Source organism: Orycteropus afer, unplaced genomic scaffold (assembly GCF_000298275.1).
Source record: "Orycteropus afer afer isolate SDZICR_OR568_19922 unplaced genomic scaffold, OryAfe1.0 scaffold00096, whole genome shotgun sequence".
NCBI classification, from domain to species: domain Eukaryota; kingdom Metazoa; phylum Chordata; class Mammalia; order Tubulidentata; family Orycteropodidae; genus Orycteropus; species Orycteropus afer.
The window spans coordinates 5,762,733-5,778,604 of record NW_006921683.1 but is presented as its reverse complement, the minus strand read 5'-3'; positions in this window follow the sequence as shown (position 1 = coordinate 5,778,604).

Sequence of the window (15,872 nt, the reverse complement as noted above, 5' to 3'; positions counted from 1 at the left end):
TTACCAAAGAAAATATTCTGGCATCTAACAAACACATTAAGAAATTCTCACAATCATTAACCATTTGTTGTTGTTAGGTACCAATGAGTAAGCTCCGACTCATAGTGACCCTGTGTACAAGAGAACGAAACATTGCCTGGTCTTGTGCCAGTATCACCATCCCTGCTATCTCTGAGCCCATCATTGGAGCCACTGTGTCAATCCATCTCATTGAGGGCCTTCCCTCAAGCATGATCTCCTTCTCCAGGAAATCTCACCTTCTCACCACATTACCAAGGTAGGTGAGATGAAATCTGGCCATTTTTACCTCCAAGGAGCATTTTGGTAGCATTTGTTCCAGGAAAGATTTATTAGTTCTTCTGGCAGTCAAAGGTACTTTCATCATTCTTTGCCAATAACACAACTCAAAAGCATCAATCCTTCTTTTGTCTTCCTTGTTCACTGTCCAGCTCTCACATGCATATGAGGCTATTGAAATACTATGGCTTTGGTTAGATGCATCTTAGTCTTCAAAGAGACATCTTTGCTCTTCAACACTTGAAAGAGGTCTTTTGCAGCAGATTTCCCCAGTGTTTTACGCCATCTGATTTATTGACTGCTGCTTCCATTGGTGTTGATTGTTGAACCATATAATACAAAATCTTTGACAATGTTAATCTTTTTTTCCATTTATCATGATGCTGCTTATTGATCTAGTTGTAGGGATTTCCATTTTCTTTTCGTTGAGGTGTAACTCATACTGCAGACTGTAATCTTTAATCTTCATCAGTAAGTGCTTCAAGTCATCTTCACTTTCAGCAAGCAAAGTTGTGTCATCTGCATATCACAGGTTGTCAATGACGCTTCTTCCAACCGTGATGCCATGGTCTTCTTCATATAGTCATTAGAAAGATGCAAATCTAAACAATGAGTTATCATCTCATACCAGCAATTAAAAAAAAAGTTCAACGAGACAGAAAACAAATATTGGCAAGAGTGTAGAGAGATTTGGGACTTTCATACACTGCTAGTGGAACTATAAAGTGGTAAAACTATTGTTAAATTTGGAAATAGAAACACCATTTGATCCAGTAATCCCTCTACTAGGAATATATCCTAAAAAGGTGATATGGAGGAGAAGAATAGGTATATGCACACCCATGTTCATTGCAGCACTATTCACAATAGCAAAGACATGGAAAAAACCTAAGTGCCCATCAACAGATGAGTGGATAACCAAACTATAGTACTTACACACAATGGAATACTATGCAACATTAAAGAATAATGAAGAATCAGTGAATCACTTCATAATATGAATAAACTTGGAGGATATTATGCTGAGTGAAATAAGTCTAGCATAGAAGGACAAATATGGTACTCTGTTATTATAAAAGCCAAGGAAAGGTTTACAGGGAAGGAAATTTTCTTTGTTGGTTACAAAGGGTTGGGATGAGGGCAGGGGGAATTGCCTACTGGTTAAGAGGCTTGTGATGATTTGGGTGAAGGAAAAAGCAATATAACAAAACTGTATGACCAGCACATTATCAATAAGGAAAAGGAAGACACAGAGGTGCACAAGAGATACAGATATCAAAGGTAAATACCATTTCATACAGAGCACAGTGACTGTTATCAGTAATAACAATCACTAATCTATGGATGGATATGAAGGTAAACAGGCAAGAAGATCATAAATGGATGGGCAAAAAGGAATATACCCATGACCATACATAGGCTTGGTAGATGATATTCCCAGATACACATTTGCATGTCCTATAAAAATGTCCACATATACTATAGAGCTAATAGGATAAAGTTAGGATAACTTCTTAGACACAACCAAGCACTTTCAGGAAGTGAGTCTCTGGGCCTACAGGCTCAGAACCATGGTTGCAAGGGACATCAAGCTCAATTGGCACAACATAAAACCAGAAACTACAGCCATTGAGTTGATTCTGTCTCATAGCAAACCCCATTGGGATTCCACGGCTGTAAATCTTTATGAAAGTAGTTGGCCTCATCTTCCTCCAGCAGAGCAGCTGATAGGTTTGAATCACTGACCTTCTGGTTAGCAGCCAAATGCCTTACCCACTGCACCATCAGAGCTCCTTAAACAACACAAAAAACATTGTTCCACATTCTACTTTGGTGCGTAGCATCTGGAGTCTTAAAAGCTTGCAAGTAGACATCTGATAAGCAACAATTGATCTCTCCTTGTCCAGTGCAGAAAAGAGTGAAGAAAACCAAAGAAGTATGGAAATAATTAGTCCAAGGGACCAATGGAAAATGGGATCCTCATCCTACATGTCCCTGAGAACAGAAGAACTAGATGATACTCAGCTACTAATGCCAATCACTCAGAAAGAGATCCCAGTTGGAGATACTGGATAGAATGGGAGAAAAAATGTGAAACAAAATTTAAAAACATAAAAAAGATCAAGATTGCTGGTCAGATAGACTGGCGAAACTCTCAAGACTATAGCCCCTAGTCATTCTCAAGGACTGCCCTGGATTTATTCCTTGGCTTAATTCAATCACTAGGTTACTCATTAGGAACATAATAAGGCCTTCAAAATTTGTAAATATAATTTAAAAAGCTTCTAGTTTTTATCTTAAATCCAGATAAGATATATTGTTCTTTTATTATCAGCTAGAAAATCCTATCCACAGACTCCTATAAAGTTTCAGATTTCAAACTCAGATTCCCTAAGTGCTTTGGCAAACCTTTTGGACTCTTATTTCTATCTTGTCAATATTCTTCTTCTCATTTCAATGGTAAACAGAAGTCTGAGTAAGGGAGGTTCTCCATGTCAATCACAATCCCAGAGTCCCAACTCCGTCAGATCAACAGAGATTGTGGCAGTACTTCAAAGCTCTTATAGAAACACAACAATGGCATCAAATATTACTTAACTGGAAAGGAAATAATAATTTTCATTACCCACTAGATGGTAAACTAACTAAAATCAAACCAAACTCACTGCTGTTGAGTCGATCCCGACTCATAGTGACCCCTCCTTGGGTTTTCCAGGCAGTATTTCTATGGAAGTAGACTGCCCAGTCTTCCTTCTGAGGAGTGGCTGGTGGGTTTGAACCATTAGCCTTCTGGTTAGCAGTCAAATGCCTTAGGCACTACACCACCAACTATGAAATATTTATTTAAAAGAAAAAAAAAAAATCATATGTGAGATATACTGTACCTATTGAACCATGAAGGCACTAGTCTGAAATTGGAAATCTTATAAGAGGTCATTGAATTGGGAGCATTCTTAACAAAAAAAGTCAAACAGAAAATGGGTATGCAAAAGCATAATTACTAATACAGATGAAATAATAGCAACATTCATGGCAGGGTTTACTTTGTGAAGGGTACTAGGGAAAAGTATGAACAGAAAAATCCCCACTTGCTACTGAAATTAGTATGATTGTCCTAGAAAAAGCAGCTCTCGGTATGTTTAAACTTGTTCAATGTAAAGCATTTGGAATAGAAGGCTACAAGAAACACCATACAGAAAAACTATCTGAGCATGATTAATGAACGTGAGAGAAATTCATAGTGCTTTCTCACCGGCCACTCCTCGGAAGGAAGGTTAGGCAATCTACTTCTGCAGTGATACTGCCTTGGAAACCCAACGAGAGGTCTCTATGAGTCGGATCCGACTGGACAGAACATAACAACAACAATCAGAATAAGGACAAGTGAATATTCCCTGGCTGGTTCTGACATGTTGGTGAGATAGATGAACAAGTATAGCACCTGATACAGAGGAACAAATAAAACAGTTCTATCTGTGGAATGCACACACTACCTTGCTGTTTCATATTAAAATTCTAAGAGAAAGGAGAATCTAGTGCACTCTATTTTGCAGTGGTCCAGTGAGAGCAGCAAAGAACACACAACCTTTTTTATTGTGACAGAAGCAGGAGCACAGCCCTGGTCCTGATGCTCAGGGCCAACAGTCTACCAGGGCCTTCAGTCTCCAAGTAGCTGATGTCACTCCAAGCAGCACAGGTGGTACAGTGGTTAAGCACTTGACTGCTAATTGAAAGGTTGTCACTTTGAACCCACCAGCTGCTCCATTAGAGACAGATGTGGCAGTGTGCTTCCAATAATGATTAAAGTTTTAAAAACTATATGGGGTAGTTCTACCCTGTCATATAGGGTTACGATGAGTCAGAATTAATTTGATGGTAACCGGTTTCAGGTTTGGTGACTCTGCAGCTTACAAATGTCTTCACTTGTGAAAACTTGTAACTTTTAAATTAATGTAATTACAGTTTGCTGGGAAACTCTCAGAAATACTGTCCTTTAAAGTACAAAGGTAAATAGCCAAGACTTATCTCCTTTACTTTCCTATATCCACAACTTGAATGTCAGTTTGTTGTAATGTGTTGGCTTGAGTGTTGCTGTGATGCTAGAAGCTATGCCACTGATATTTCAAATACCAATGAGGTTACTCATGATAGACTTCTCAGCAGAGCTTCCAGACTAAGACAGACTAGGAAGAAGGCCATGATGATCTATGTCAGAAAAACCTGGCAACTGAAAACTTTTTGAATAGCAGTGAAACATTGTCTGATATAGTGCCAGAAGTGTAACCTCTCAATTTGGAAGGCACTCAAAATATAACTGTGGAAGAGCTGCCTCCAAAAACTAAAGTCAGACTTTAGGGTATGGATTGCATAAAGCATCAGAACCTTCACTTACTGATGTGGCATGATTCAAACTGAGAGGAAACAGATGCAAACATCCAATAATAATTGAATGAGGAATGTATGAAATACGAAGCTAGGACAATTGGAAGTTGTCAAAAATGAAATGGAATGCATAAAGATTCACACGCTAGGAATTACTGAGCTGAAATTGGTCAGTACTGGCCATTTTGGATTGGACAATATGGTGTACAGGAAATGAAAATTTGAAAAGTAAAGCCATCACATTCATCAACAACAAAAAAAAAATATTTCAAGATCTATCCTAAAGTACAATCCTGTCAGTGATAGGATAATATCCATATGCACTCCTCGGAATGAAGATGGGGCAATCTACTTCCGTAGTGATACTGCCTCGGAAACCCAAGGAGGGGTCACTATGAGTCGGGTCCAACTCGACGGTACATAACAACAACAACAACAACAAGGAAGAACCAGCACTCATCTTTCAGTTTGTCATACAGTGGGGGTTTCCATGTCACTGTGAGGCTGGAGGCTATGCCATCAGTATTTCAAATAACTGCAGGGTCAGCATGGTGGACAGGATTTGGTGGAGCTTCCAGACTAAGATGGACTGGGAAGAAGGACACAGCCATCTACTTCTGAAAAAATGGGTCAGTGAGAACATTATAAATAGCAGTGAAACACTGTCTGATATATTACTGGAAAACTCTATGAATAGCCCTGAAACGTTGTCTGATACAGTGCTGGAAGATGAGCCCCACAGGTTGGAATGCACTCAAAATATGACTGGGGAAGAACTGCCTCCTCAAAGTAGAGTCAGTGTGGAATGAATAAAGCTTTAGAAACTTCCATTTGCTTATGGACTTATGCAAAATGGGAAGAAAGAGCAAAAAAAATCCATTAATAATCAGAACATTGATCATGAAATATGAATCTAGGAAAATTGGAAGTTGTCAAAAATTAAATGGAACACATAAAGATTGGTACCTAGTCATTAATGATCTCAAACAGACTGATTCTGGCCATTTTGAATCAGACAATCATATGGTCTACCATGCCAGGAGTGACAAATTGAAGAGTAATGACATAGCATTCGTCACAAAAAAGAACGTTTCAAGAACTATTCTGAAGTACAATCATGTCAGTGATAGGATAACATTCATCTGCCTATGAGGATCACCAGTTAGCACTCTCAAAAAAAAAAAAAAAAAAACTCACTGCCATTGAGTTGATTCCATCTCATAGAGACCCCTTTTAGGTTTCTGAGGCAGCAAAATCTTTATGGAAATAGATTGCCTGGTGTTCCCTCCATGGAGTGGCTGGTGGGTTTGAACCACCAACATTCTGGTTAGCAGTCAAATGCCTTAGGCTCCTTAATTAGTCAAATTCCAGAGCTTCTTAGTTAATACTACTATTATTCAAATTTATGCACCAACCACTAAAGCCATTGGTGAAGAAATGGAAGATTTTTACCAGGTTCTTCAGTCTTAAATTGACCAAACATGCAATAAAGATATATTGACGATTATTGGTGATTGAAGTGAGAAAGCTAAAAAAAAAAAAAAAGAATCATTGGTATTTGGAAAATATGGCCTTGCTGATGGAAATGACACTAGAGACTGCAGGATAGAATTTAGCAAGTCCAACCACTTATGTTTCAGTAAACTGGAATAGAATTCTATCCCAGTCTGTTTGTTCTGACAGAAACAGGGAGAACTGCCCAGATTTTTTTTCTCTTTCTTTTTCTTTTTTTAGTTTGTTTGTTTTTGTCTCTTATAAAATTATTACTATTATTACATCTTTTATTATTATTATTATTTCTTCTTCCCTTCCCAGTTTCTAGTTTTTGGCTTTTTCTCTCTTCCCTTTTCCTAGTTCCCCTCCCCCCTCCCACTTTTTTTTCTTTCTTCTGGTTCTCCCCATTCCTTGTTTTTCTTTTTGCATTTTTTCCATTTTTTTCTTCATTATTCTCCTAATGTGCCTCTTTTATCTTATTCCCCCTTCATCAGTTATTGGAGTCCTGAGCAAGCACCATTTTTCAACAACATAAATAGCAACTATACACATGGACCTTGCCAGATGGAATACACAGAAATCAGTTCAGCTGCATCTTTGGAAAAAGAGTATGGAGAAGCTCAACATCTTCAGCTAGAACAAGTTCAGGAGGTGACTGTGAAACAGACTATCAATTGCTCATATGCCAGTTCAAGTTGAAGCTGAAGAAAATTAAAATAAGTCCACAAGAGCCAAAATATGACCTTGATTATTTCCCACCTGAATTTAAAGATCTGAAGAATAGATTAGATTCACTGAACACCAAAGACTGAATACCAGATTGTTTGGGATGACATCAAGAACATTATCCATGAAGAAAGCAAAAGGTCATTTAAAAGACTGGAAAGGAAGAAAAGACCAAAATGGATGTTGGAAGAAACCATGAAACTTGCTCCTGAATGGAGAGTAGCTAAAGCAAATGGAAGAAATGACAAGATAAGAAAGCTGAACAGAAGATTTCAAAGAGCAGCTTGAGGAGAAAAAGTAAAGTATTTATTATAAAGAAATGTGCAAAGACCTGGAGTTAGAAAACCAAAAGAGAAGAACACATTTGGCATTTCTCAAGCAGTAAGAACAGAAGAAAAAGTTCAAGCCTCAACTTGCAATGTTGAATGATTCTATGAACAAAATATTGAATGATGAAGGAAGTATCACACGAAGGTGGAAGGAATACACAGAGACACCACACCAAAAAGAATTGGTTGATGTTCAAATATTTCAAAGAGGTCAAGAATCAATAGTATTGAATACCAATACCAACAGTATTACAGTCAAGAGCCAATAGTATTAAAGGAAGAAGTACAAGGTTCACTGAAGGAATTGGCTAAAAACAAGGCTCCAGGAATTGACAGACTACCCACTGAGATGTTTCAATGAACAGACGCAGTTCTGGAGGCACTCACTCATATATGTCAAGTAATTTGGAAGACAGCTACCTGGCCAACTGAGTGGAAGAGGTCCATATTTGTGCTCATTCCAAAGAAAAGTGATCCAACAGAATGTGGAAATTATCAAAAAATATCATTAATACAACATACATTATTAATATCATACATATTAATATTACAGTAAAATTTCACTGAATGTAGTTTAAAAATGGTTGCAACATTATATTGAGAGGGAACTTCCAGAGATGCAAGCTGGATTCAGAAGAGGATGTAGAATGAGACATATCACTGATGATGTCAGATGGATCTTGGCTGAAAGCAAAGAATACAACAGCAATGTTTGCTTGTGTTTTACCGACTATACAAAGACATTTGACAGTGAGGATCATAACCAATTATGGATAACATTGAGAAGAACGGGAATTCCAGAACACTTATTCGTGCTCATGAATAGCATGTACATAGACTGGGATGCTGCCATTCCAACAGAACAAGAGGATACTGCATGATTTAAAATGAGGAAGGGTGTGCTCCCGGGTTGTATCCTTTCACCATACTTATTCAATCTGCACGCTGGCCAAATAATCAGAGAAGCTGCACAATACAAAAAAGAATGTGGCATCAGGATTAGAAAAAGACTCATTCAAAACCTTGCTGGCTGAAAGTGAAAATGACCTGAAGCACTTACTGATAAATAAAGATTAAGTATAGATTACACCTCAAAAAAAAAAAAAAAAATCGGAAATCCTCACAACTTGATCAACAAGCAGCATCACAATTAATTGAATAATTGCTGAAGTTGTCAAAAAATTTCATTTCACTTGGATCAACAATGAGCAACCATGAAAGCAGTAGTCAAGAAATCACACAGAGAGTTCCAGTAAGATGGTGGAATAGGCAGAAAGACTGCACAGACCCTCTTCAACAAAGAAAAGGGGAACCAATTAACAAAGATACAGAAGATAATCCTGGACCCTTGAGATTTGAAGGGAAGGATATAGAAGTGGACTAAACTCCAACTAGTGGAAGAATTTTCATGAAAACACCAAAAAAGGAGACATATGGAGCTGTGGACTGGCAGAGATCCTGATAGCACAGACAGCTTGGATATTGCCAAGTGGTGGTAGGACCTAGGAACTATCCTAAAAATCAGCTCTGCTGGCCAGGGACTGCACGGAGCACTGCTCTAGTGGCTGGTGAATAAAAGGGGAAGTAGTGAAGAAGAAAGGGGGCTGAGCTGTGGACTTTTGCCTGTCCGGAGGGTGCAGCCACTTTGAATGTATACAAGCAGTTTGACCATTTTGGATATTTAAAGCAACAGTGTTCTCCCAGATTTCAGGAACTTAAGAACAGGCTCCACTTGTTGGAAACGACAAGGACATTCCAGATGCAGACTGCTGGAAAGGTGCAACATTCCCCTTATTACTCTTATATCCCACACCCTCTTGTTGAGTGTTGCAGTGTTGTTGTTGTTGTTATTTGCCAACAACAACACTGCATTGTCAGTGATGGCAAACATTGATCTATGGGTGGATAGATGGATGGTCAGGCTGAACGATTAGGTATGTCTATACAGGGGGGATTGTGCCCTTGACCATGTATAGTGTTGGCAGACAATGTTTCTACAAAGGTATATGTATGTTCTATAAGAATTTTCCAGGTATATAGTAGAGCTTACAAGGGACTTAAGGGATTGGGATTACATTGGACGTATAGTTATTTGTTGGCCACAGCCAGGTACTTGGAGGGATCAAGCAGTTGGAGCTGGGTGCTTGGGACCAAGGTCTCTGAGGACTTCAAGCTCAACTGGTATAACATATTACACAAAACATTGTTCCACATCCTGCCTTGTTGAGTAGCAACTGGGATCTAAAAAGCTTGCAAGCAGCCATCTAGATTGAACAACGGGGTCTCTCCTCGTCCAGAGCAAAGAAGAATGAAGAAAACCAAAGATGCATGGAAAAAATTGGTCCAAGGGACTGGTACACCATGCAATCCTCATCCTATATGACAACCACTCAGGAGGGGATCTACGTAGGAGAGTCTGGACAGAGTGGGAGAACAATGTGGAATAAAACTCAAAATCATTAAAAAAAAGAAAAAAGACCAGGTCTGCTGGTCTGATAGAGCCTGGTGAAACCCCTGAGACTATGGCATCTAGCTACCGTTCAGGTCTGGAATGAGGCAGTTGATAAGTGATGAGTAAGTGTAGTTTAAGTGCTGAAATATTAGATACTTGCTTCATATAATTTTCTATACTGCCAAGTTTATGAAACATTTAATAACAGGAAGGAAATGGCAACAGTACTCACATCCACAAGCAGTAAAGTCCTAGAATGAAGTCATAAAACCCTATGTATCATAAGAAGAAAAAAACTTGAGTAGACCTCAGGAGGGTCTACTTCCCTTTATATTGGCTTAGAGTTTAGAAATCTCAGATTCTTAACCATAATGTCAATTATTGTTTCCATTCAAATCAATTAAAAGCCAATAATTCAATTTCATTGTATCCTTCCTTCCCTCTCTCCTTTCTTCCTTTTCTCCCTCCTCTCTTTTTCTCTCTCTTTCTCTCTAAATATTATGTAACAAATATGGCATGCTAGAATACAAATTCATGCAGGCAGGGATTTATATTTTGTTCTTTGGTTTATTGAAAACTCATAGTGCCTGGCACACAGTAGGGGCTCAATAAATATTTGTTGGATTGAATAGAATATATACATTACTGAGAAGAGAGCTGTAAACAAGACATGCTTTCTGCTATCAAGGAAATGACTATCTATTTGAGGAAACAGATAAGATTAGTGTATGTGAAAAATAAGAAGAGGCATGCACAAAATGTTCTCGGAATACAGAAGGACAGCATAGTAACTCAACTTCCACAAAGATGGAGTGTCTCAGGAAACACCCAAATGATAATGACATTTATCTTAAACTATGAAAGAGAAATAGGAATTAGCTGGACAAGCTTGTCAAGGTCTTTACAGGTAGAAGAAATAGGATGTGCAAAGACATGAAGGAGTATGAGAAAACACCACAGTGTCTGCCAAACTAGAGACATGATTCGAGGTCACTGTGCAAAGTTATCAGGCTTTAAAGCTCAAGTGGATAACTATGGAAAAACATTAAATAAGGTTGTAATCTGATCAGCATATAATCTTCAAAAGAGAGGTACAAGGTAGAGTGAGAATGGGAAAGATTGGAAGCCAGATACCTAATAAGAGATTAATTATATTTTGTTAGGTGAGAAATGAGAAGAACACAAACTTAGATAAGAGAAACACTTTTGGAGAAAATAGAGTGGAGAAAAGAGAGAAGTGGCATGTTGAGAGGGAAGTGACTGATGGAGGGAAGAGGTAAGAACCTTAGGAGGAGGATTTAACTGTCTCAGAGTTTCCCAAATTAGGAGACTGAGAAGCTTTTAGTTACATTCACTGAAACAATGTATAAATTTGAAGTTATTGGATCTGGTTATCTGGGGAGTCAGTTGGATTGTGTGTTTGAATTGGGGATTTTGATACCTGATGGGACCATGAGCAGACAGCCAGGAACACAGGTAGGAGATGACAGTGTGCTGGGTTGGCTAGAAACAATTTGAATTTATCATTACAGGAGACCCTGTTGAAGTCTTATCTGACAGAGTCAAAATGGGGATAGGGTATCTGAGACAGAGAGAGAAAGAAAGACTTTGAGAGACAGATTAAGTTAAAGAGAGGCACACACAGAGTGAGAAAGAGAAAGCAGAGGCAAAGAGAGAGACACACAGAGAGAGGGAGAAGGAGAGAGAAACAGAAACAGAGAGACAGGGAGAAAGAAACAGAAACAGAGAGAAAGGAAAAGACTGAGAGTGAGAGAATATGAATACGAATGCATAAAGAAGATGAGAGAGCTCAATAAATAATTGTAGGATTAATGAAACAACCAAGAATATTATTCTGGAAAGCACCAATATTCAAAAATACAGGAGCCCATGAAAATTGCTGAGAAAGTGATACTTATATATTATTTCAGGCCTTTATTATCTGTAGATTGACAATGCATTTGACTAAATTGACAGTTTTAGTTTTGAAGAATCAAAGACACTCAATCTTCTATTTAAATTAAATTATTAAATGACACCATAATTGGTTTGGATAATCTTTCTATCTTGTTTATCCATCACATTTTCATATCATGTATATCCAAACCCCCTTTTCAAAGTAAACTGTCCTAGCACAACACTTACAAGTGACATATTTTAGAGTCAGTGTATATCAAAATTATTTCACTTTCACAAAAGCAACTCTACTCACAGTCTATATATAAAGTATTTTCCTTACTGACTTTTCATATAACACATAGCAACAGCACACTAGCAACTAATTCATTTAAATACAAATGAAAATTGTATCTCTAAAGAGTAGGATAAATCTTTTCCAATATAAACATAGAATATGGATTAATTTTCAAATCTATCATGTCAAATCAACAGGAACACAGAACAGGTCATTTAATACCCCTGAGAAGTTACCAAACAATAATAAGATGTTCGCAGGATTTTACTTGGATGAGAAAACTGCTTGCAGAGTGCATGACTAGGCAATACCCAAACAGACCACTTCTAATATGCATTTTGAATCTAAACCTCTCATTATCCTTCTCCCTTTCCCCATCTTGTCACCCAACCTTGTCTCAAGGAAGGTTTCTAAGACATTTAAAGGTTAAAAATTATAATCACAATATAAAGACTCCTCTTCAGTTACTACCCACACACTATTTTAGGGTGACTTTTTCCCCCTTCACCACTGCTACCATTTCAACATTTTTCAAGAATAAAAGAGATGGTCACAAAGTACAGGATATGTTATGTGAAAGGACCAAGTGGAGTCCTGTTCCCCAGTTTCCACTGACAGGAAGGGTTTGATGAGCTTTCATCCCTGGTCAGAGCCAAAGCTTCTAGCGCTCTAGGAGACTGACCCTAGGCAGGAGCTAACACTTGTCTAGGGGGAAAGTATCCATATCCAGTAATATGGAAATTACATTAGTTCAAAATTAGAGTCCAGAAGTTTAGTTAGCCAATTAACATCAGTGCCATCACTAGATCACCAGGGGTGTGTGTGTGTGGGGGGGTACAGACTGCACCAATGACACTGTCAGAAGCAGTGGCATCAAAAGGACTATGTACACATGAAGGAATATTCACAATCATTAGCCATTAGAGAGATGCAAACCAAAACAAAAATTAGATACCATCTGATCCCAGCACTAACAGCAATGTTCAACAACACAAAAAATAAATGCTGGTGAGGATGGGAAGATTGGGACTCTCTTACACTGCTGGTGGCACAGTAAAATGATACAACCACTGTGGAAATCAGTATGACAATTCCTTAAAAAGCTGAAATAGAAATACCATTTGATCCAGCAATCCCATTACTAGGAATATATCCTAAAGAAGTGAGAGCCAAGACCTGAACAGATATATGCACACCCATGTTCATTTCAGCACTATTCACAGAAGCAAAGAGATGGAAAAAACTAAATGTCCATCAAGGGAGGAATGGATAACCAAACCATGGTATACACACACACAGTGGAATACTATGCAACACTAAAGAATAATGTAGAATCTTTGAAACACCGCATAATGTGGATGAACTTGGAGAACATTATGCTGAATCAAAAAAGTCAACCAGAGAAGGACAAATATTGTATCAGTCTACTATTGTAAAGAGTAAAGGAAAGGTTTACATATGGAAGGAAACTTTCTTTGTTGGTTACCAGAGATGGGGGGGAAGGGAAGGGAAAATATCTAGATAGAAAGACAAAATTATTGATTTGTGTAGAGGGAATGGCAATATACCAAAAATGAATTACCAACACAATAACACTAAGGAAAAGGAAGAAAGAATGGTGCACAAGAGGTACAGATAACAACAGATAAACATTTTCACATACACAATACTGCATTATCAGTAATGTTGTTGTTGTTGTTGTTTGCCGTCGAGTCGGCCCCGACTCATAGCGACCCCTCCTTGGGTTTCCGAGGCAGTATCACTACGGAAGTAGGATTGCCCAACCTTCCTTCCGAGGAGTGGCTGGTGGGTTTGAACCGCCAGCCTTCTGGTGAGCAGTCAAGTGCCTTAGGCACTATGCTACCAGAGCTCCTATTATCAGTAATAGCAAACATTAATCTATGGTAGATACATAGGTAGACAAGCTGAATGATCAGGTATGTCTAGGCAAAAGGGATGATATCCATTATCATAAATAAGTTTGACTGATGATATTTCTACATACACTTTTGCATGTATTATAAGAATGTTCATATAAATAGAACTAACAGGAGGAAAAGTTATGATAACTTCTTAGCCAAAACCAACTACCCTAAAGGAGCAAGTTGTTGGGCCTGTGGGCTTGGGACCATGGTGGCAGGGAACATCAAGCTCAATTGGCATAAGAAACTACACAAAAACATTGTTCTACATTCTAATTTGATGAATAGCAACTGGGGTCTTAAAAGCTTGCAAGTGGGCACCTAAATGCAACAAATGGTTTTTCCTTGTCCAGAGCAAAGAAGAATGAAGAAAACCAAAGATGCATGGAAACAATTAGTCCAAGGGAATAGTCCATGTGAACCTCGGCCTACATGATCCTGAGAGCAGAAGAACTAGATGGTGCCCAGCTACCAGTGTGGACCACTTGACAAGGGGTCAGCTCAGAAGGTCATGGATAGAGGGGAGAAAAACGGGGAACAAAACTCATCCTTACTGGTCTGATAGAGACTAGTGAAACCCCCTAGTCATCTTTCAGGCCAGGAATTGTACTCACTCCAATGGCTTCCAGCTGAACAAGACAGGCATATGAGGTGAACATTTACACCAGGTAGGCACACTCCTTAGGACAATCAATGATGGGCGATCAGAAGGGCAGTATTTGCACAGGGAGATAGCTCAGAAGGCAGGAATGCATAGGAAAGAAGGACACAGGAAAAAGGTAACTACAGGCAGGAAGAAGGAAAAGAATTATTACATTATGGAGATTTCAATCAATGTCATGAAACAAAATGTGTAAGAAATGCTGTACAGAAAACAAATTTGCTCTATAAACTATCACCCAAATCACAACTAAAAAAAAAAAAAAAAAAAAGAGGAAGACGGAAGTAAAAAAAAAAAGACTGTTTACGGAATTTTTGTGTAGTGTTTCAGCAGAAATTTATTATTTTCTATAAAAATATCCTTAGAGCTAGTTATAACAACACAAATATTTTCTGTAAGTCCAACTTACATGTAACAATATACCTACAAGGATAAAACTCTATACTAATTTACTTTTTGAAATTTCAAGAAATAGACAGTTTAAAAAGTATAGTAGGGGAAATTCTATGTTTATTGATATATGTTAAGAAATATAACTTAATTCTTATATATTTTTTTTAAATTTAAATTTTAGTCTTAAATTTTTCTTTAAAAGCATCACTGTCTTAAAACTGTAGATATCTGATTTTAATTAAATTTTCATGGTTTAAGTTAGAATTATGATTTTAAAAAATTGTGACTCATTAAAATTTACACTTGGTAGAACTAACATAACTAATAGATTTATATTTTACATTTTCATTTTTTTTCAAATATTGCTAATTTATTTATTTATATTTTAATTATTGTGCAGGGATATTCTATCAATCCACATGGAGTACATTGATCAAAGGGGCCAAGTGCATGCCAGCAAAGGAAAGCAAAAGAGGCAAGAATTAAATTACTCAAAACACTTGCTAGATCCATGCTTCAATATATCAAAAGACCGGATGATGTTTTAGTCATGTTATGCTGCTACACCAGTGTTCATCAAAAGACACTGCTAATCAGTATCTAATTGATTAAAGCTGATTCTTCTGATACTCACATGTACTTTGCAGAACAGCAGAGTGGAAATGGCAGAATTTGAAGCAGCTAAGAGTGCTGAAAGTAACTCTAGCTATGATACTGTAAACAAGATGAGTGACATTAAGCAGAAATATTTGCAAAACTTTTGTGTGATGATTCTTTCTGGGAGATACCAGTTCCAGAATATTTTCAGGTTGAAATCATTAAAAGGGGAAGTGCTTCTTTCCAGAACAAACATGGTCTCTTCAGTGTTGTGGCAAGGCAAGATACAAAAGCAAAGGGAGATGTATGTCAGCTCTCAACAGAATGGTTTTACAAGGTGATGGCAAATAGAGAAAATTCTTAGTTCATATATGCTTTATTCACTTGTCAGTGAGTCTTTATACACCTACTCCTCACATATTGA